This window comes from Syngnathus scovelli, chromosome 22 (genome assembly GCF_024217435.2).
Source record: "Syngnathus scovelli strain Florida chromosome 22, RoL_Ssco_1.2, whole genome shotgun sequence".
NCBI lineage: Eukaryota > Metazoa > Chordata > Actinopteri > Syngnathiformes > Syngnathidae > Syngnathus > Syngnathus scovelli.
In genome coordinates, this window is record NC_090868.1 from 7,078,542 (window position 1) to 7,084,541 (window position 6,000).

Sequence of the window (6,000 nt, forward strand, 5' to 3'; positions counted from 1 at the left end):
GCGACCAAGTGGAACGGACCCATATTAACATTTACTTCGGCGAAACTAGTGCTTGGGTGCGCTATACAAACGAATCCCTGAGGTCTTAACAAAGACATCTAAAAAATATCCGTAACGAATAAGAACTTCAAACATTAGCGGGGAGCCATCAATACGATGCGGTCACTTCGAAGTCCTGCCTCGAATTGAGTTACTCGGCACGCGCTTCGGGTGACTTGAGAGGGATTGGCGTCGTACAGAAATTAGATTGATTCCGGAGGAGTTAATTTAACTCGGGTGGTTAGATTACGGACGAATCTCCGAACCCGGCTAAAATAAACCCGTTACTGGGAAGCCTGGGGCACCTTAATCCGAGAGGTGCGTTTGACATTTTGGCGCCCAACGAGTAGGAGGGGGGTTGTGAGTAAAAGTTTAGAAAAAAAAAATACAAATGAGACAATAGAAGAACATTTGTTTTTTGTTTTGCTCACAGCTCCAAAACGAACCTGTGTGGAGTTTTTCAGTTTTTTCTTCCCAGAAACTGTCTTAATTCCGCTCACTGATACAAATAAATGTCAGAACGGCCTTGAGTGACATAAGTACAGTCTCTTTAAGGAATAGAGTTTCCTAGAAAAGAACCTTATTAGCACGGGAGGATTAGAACTGTATTGTGTCATAGTAAACGGTGACCGTTGCCCCTCAGCACATTACTTTAAGCATGAGTAAGGAGGAGATCCTTCACAGCTTGTACTTGTATGGGGTGCTGAAAGTAATGTTTGTAGTGTACGCAGAGTATGCGGCAGAACTTGCAAGAGAAAGAGGGGCCGGTACATGGGCACGGATATTGGGTATAAATACAGAAGATGAACCAGTCGATGAGGAGCCTGCAAATGTTTTAGATTTCATGCCAAAGCCAAGGCCAAAGAGAAGGCAACCAATTAGGAGACCGTCTGAAGAGAGGCCTTTTTATTTTGAAAGATAAAAAGAGAAGACTTGTCTCCCCTCTTCCTTTTCCTTTTTCTTTCTCAATTTAACTTTATAATAAACCTTCATTTCTCCCTTACAAAATTTTTTTTTTTTTTTTTTTTTTTGGTTCCTGGACACCTGTGTGGACCACAAATTTTTTTGTTCCCGGACACCTGTGTGGATTACAACATTTTTGTTCCCGGACACTTGTGTCGATTACAAATTTTTTTGTTCCCGGACACTTGTGTCGATTACAAATTTTTTTGTTCCCGGACACCTGTGTGGATTACAACATTTTTGTTCCCGGACACTTGTGTCGATTACAAATTTTTTTGTTTTTGGACACCTGTGTGGATTACAACATTTTTGTTCCCGGACACTTGTGTCGATTACAAATTTTTTTGTTTTTGGACACCTGTGTGGATTACAACATTTTTGTTCCCGGACACTTGTGTCGATTACAAATTTTTTTGTTTTTGGACACCTGTGTGGATTACAAGGATTTTTGTTCCCGGACGCATCAGAGGATTACAGATTTTTGTCCGCTGAACTCACAAAAGGATTTTTCTTCTTTCCGCCCTTTTCTCTTTTTTTTTTTTTTTTCCTGCTGTTGAAGACTACAGTAAAGGCTGACCAGGAGTAGTAACTATACTTACTCTCCAGGCAGAAGAAAAACAGCCAAGATAATTCTTCTAAGGCTTGTATGGTACATGATTCTTAACTGTTGGAGACCTTCTGTGACTTACAGGTTCCCAAGAATTGAAAGGCTGAGTGGCTTCGGGCTGATGATTAGTCGTCATTTCCTGTTCGCTACAATAACGTTTGAATTAGAATTTGCAATTGAATGTACCCTTGTTAGAATTTCCTGTCAGTAGAAAACCTGGTGGGGAAAAAAGAAAAAGAAAAAGAAGTGCATCCCACCGTTGAGAGCATCAATAAGCGAGGCAAAAGTTCTCATATTGGTGTTCTGAGTAGAGGCGACGCAAAGGGCGCCGCTGAGTAACTAAGAGCTGAATCGACCCTGTTCCGAATGCGCACGGAAAGGCTTCGAAAGGAGACAGCTCGACCCTACAACTAGAGAAACTGCTACTCATTGAAAGGATGGCTAGCGGTGGAAGGAGATTGGATCCCGAACCTGGAAATCCTACGAATGGAACCGGAAAGGAGGGGTCTAATCCAGACTCTCCAAGACGACATGAAGAACCAGCATGTGTAATATTGTATGGAGGAGGCTTAGAGAAGTGGCCTCAGAAATGGACTGAGTACATAGTGGGATCAAACCCGTCGATAGAGGCAGGATGCCTCTCAACGCGGATGAAGAGAAGCCCTATGAATGGACTCTTTACACCGATGGGTCAAAAAAGGAAGGAGAGCAGAATGCCCACTGGGGTTTTGTTCTGAAGCAAAATGGAGTGGAGCGTTGCCGCCGCAAAGGAAAGACACCCGGCAGCGCGCAAACAGGAGAGGCCACGGCAGTGTTGGAAGGACTGTTAAAAAAAAAAAAAAATCACGCTGGACGCGTAAGACTTATAACTGATAGTCATTATTGTGAGCAAGCTCTCAAATTCGATCTAGCCATTTGGGAAGAGAATGGCTTCGAGGGCGCGAAAGGAAAACTAGTGGCCCACTATGAAGTGTGGAAAAAGATAGCCGAGTTACGGCTAAATTTGAGTTTGGATGTGGTTCACCAGAAATCTCATGTGAAAGAAGGAGCTTATTGGAGAGGTAATAACGAAGTTGATTGATACGTCCAGAAAAGAAGAATAAAAGTTGTAGGAGCAGAAAAATGGGACAAGACCCCTCGCGGAAAAGTGGTCCCAGATGAGAGCGTGAGGCAAGTCGTGTCGGCAGTGCATGAAGCACTAGGCCACGCGGGTCCACTGCCTACGCGAAAAAAGTTAGAGATGCTGGAACTCTGGGTCCCTGACCGGACGATTCGTGCGGTCCTGCGGGATTGTAATCCGTGCAACAAAAACAACGCAGGGCGAAGAGGACGACGCACGGATGGAGTGAAGATTAGGAGTACTGTGCCGTGGGGCTCGGTTTGTATGGACGTAGCTGGCCCCATGGGAATAAGTGGCGCAAAGGGTGAGAAATACCTTGTTGTGCTGGTTGACTCGATGTCAGGACACGTCGGGCTGAAAGCAGTGAGAAAAGCCAATGCAAACAGTGTGATCAAGACACTAGAAGATGGGTGCATGTGGCTAGGAATCCCAAAAGAGTTGAGAACAGACAATGGAACACATTTCAAAAACGCCCAGGTGGACGAATGGTGTCGTAGGTGGGGAATAGTCAGAGTCTATTCGCCTCCCTATACACCACAAGCAGATGGGGTGGCAGAAAGTACTATTGGTCTGGTCAAAACATGGTTGGGAAAAAATGCAAACGGAAAAGAGTGGAGTACTAAATTGCTTGATTTGGTTGCAGACCTGAATGGGAGGAGCAGAAGCAGCCGGCCCTCCCCGCCCGAAGAACTGAACCAACGACTCTTTGTGTCACAAGAAGTGGGCAGAACCCAAGACGGCTGTCCCAGAATAAAGAGAAGAGTCGGATCAGCGTTGGACAGAAGGTGTGGATCAAGTCGAGGGACCTGAACAGCAACACGGCAGTGAAGGCCAAGTACGACTGCTCGGACATAGTTAGTGAAGTTTTGGATAGAAACACAGTACGACTAAAGAAGAAAGGTATCCAAGGAGTTGAACAGCTGAAGCCGTTATCGGCTGACCCGAGTCAAGCCAAGAAGTAATTTAAATAACATATGGCAACGGACCACGGAACAATCCCAGCCTTCGTGCGCATGGCCGCACACAAAGGTGCGGTCATCGTAAGAAGAACACCAAATGGGATCCAGACCGGAAGGGCCCTAAATCTGGTGAGATTGGCCAAGCGGGGTTGCACACCCGGTGGACCAGAACATTTTCACTGGACATGGGTCAACGAAGCTTGTGTCATTTGTTTGACACCCAACCTGTTGCCTGCTATGTGGTCGGGAGTAGGCTTCATGATGCCACCTGTACTGACCACCGAAGTAAGAGAGCTGGAATTTGCCCAGAGAAATGAGGACAAGCTTCCAGTCAAAGTATTAGATGCCATGGTATGCCACCAGTGTCGAATTACCATCTTGGCACGAATGGTGTTCTTTTCACAGTGGGAGATCGGACCAACTACGGATGTACGGGCTCGACAAATTAGCTCGTGCACGTGTGTTTGGGACGGCGATGAGCTGAAATATTGCCTCATGTGTTTAGATCGCATGGCAAGAGGAAAATTATTGAAAGTCGGAGAAGCAGAGGGATGGCAAATTACCAGGGCAATGACCCCCCTGGCGACCCTCTATCCAGTGTTGGGAGGAGCGTCTTGGCCGGCATATGATAATAATCAGGCCATGAAGAACCTTTATCTGGCCTTGGGCCATTGTTGGCCTTGGCCAAGGCCAGTCGGCCGGCCTGCCCCCGACAGTTATACAGAAAAGGCCGACGGAATGGCCTTGTTTGCTCGTGAGTCGGTTCTTTCCGCAGGAGGAACCGCAGTCCTTGGGGACCTGCTTGAGGGACCTTGGAGGCCCATGACCTGGGCTCGGTCTATAGCCCAGTTGTTGGCGTGCAAGGACGCACCATTGGTCAAAGTGGAGGCAGCCCCTGCGGAAACAAGCCCGACCGTGAGCAACATGTACTGCTATCGAAGTGTTTTGGACACAAGTAACAAAGACTTTCAGTATGTGACCAAAAAGGGAATATACTGTTTTGCCCCTGGGAATAAAGTCGGATCAGTCCTCATAGTGAATGAGGGTGAAGCAGCACTGGTAGGGATTACAGTGAAAATGGCCATCATTCCTTACGAAGGAATATATTCACTGGGAATCAAATTGGAGGCCAAAAGGCTTAGCCAATTTGTAGCCATAAGAAACACCGGGTCCCAGATACGGGATATTCTTAGGGAACAAATACAAACGAGAAAGGAGCACGGCACAGTAGCGGAGATAGAACCTCAAGAAAAGGCCAAGGAGACAGATGACCTTGACCGGTCGGAAGCAAGAGAATGGGATAAAGGTCCCAGCCAGGAGTTGGCACAGGGATGTCCAGCTGGAGGAAGCATGTTCCAATCGGTGGTGACGGAGGAAAATTCAACCACTTCTCTCCCGCCAGAAGCAGGAGCCCAAGTGGAAATTCAAACAACTTTTCTCCCGCCAGAACCAGAAGTCCGAGTGGAAAGTCAACCCACTTCACTCCTGCCAGAAGCAAAAGTCCAGGAGGGAAACTTATCATGTCCAAAAGCGGAGGGCGGTGGCGTAAGTGACCAACCCAGGAGGATTTTACAAGACTGGACCCCTTTTGATTGGACGAAGTTGTATCCGGCAAATTGCCCTACTCCTGGCTGCGACGGGAGCGGTAGCGCCCGACCAGGGGCAACACACCACCGCTCATTTAGAGCTTGCCCGGTGTATGTGGGGAGCCTCGAGGTGTGTCCCACGCCTGGATGTGATGGAAAAGGAAACACCAGATGGGGTCCGGAGCGTCACCGCACCCTTAAGACATGTCCAGTGCTGGCAGAAATGAAGCGCAAAGCCTCCGAAACCAGGAAACAAGCCGGTAGCCAAGAGAACAACATGTCGAATGATGCGGTAGACACCAGGCCCGAGGAACCAGGTCCGTCTGCATCCGATAGGCCGCTGGGAACGTTGGCTCGAACGGCCTCCTATTATGCAGTGTGGTCCACAAAAACAGAACCTCAAAAGAAAAAGAGGGGTCGGGCCGCAGTAGAGGAATTGACTAGGCTGTGGAGCCAGCCAGATTCCCAGGGGGAGAATGACTGAAAAAAAAAAAAAGAAGAATGTGTACATACGTGTATATGTAAATGAATAGGCATGTAATTGTGTATGTATACATGTGTATATAGAAGTATGATGACAATGTATTATTAATGGACTGTACATAACCAAGAACAGAAAGAAAACCAGACGGGGACAGCAGAAGGAGTGACCACCTTGGCCAAGGAGGTGGGCGTTTTCCTTGGCACAAGGGAGGAGCCAGGGAAGGAGGAGGGGCTGGAAGACCT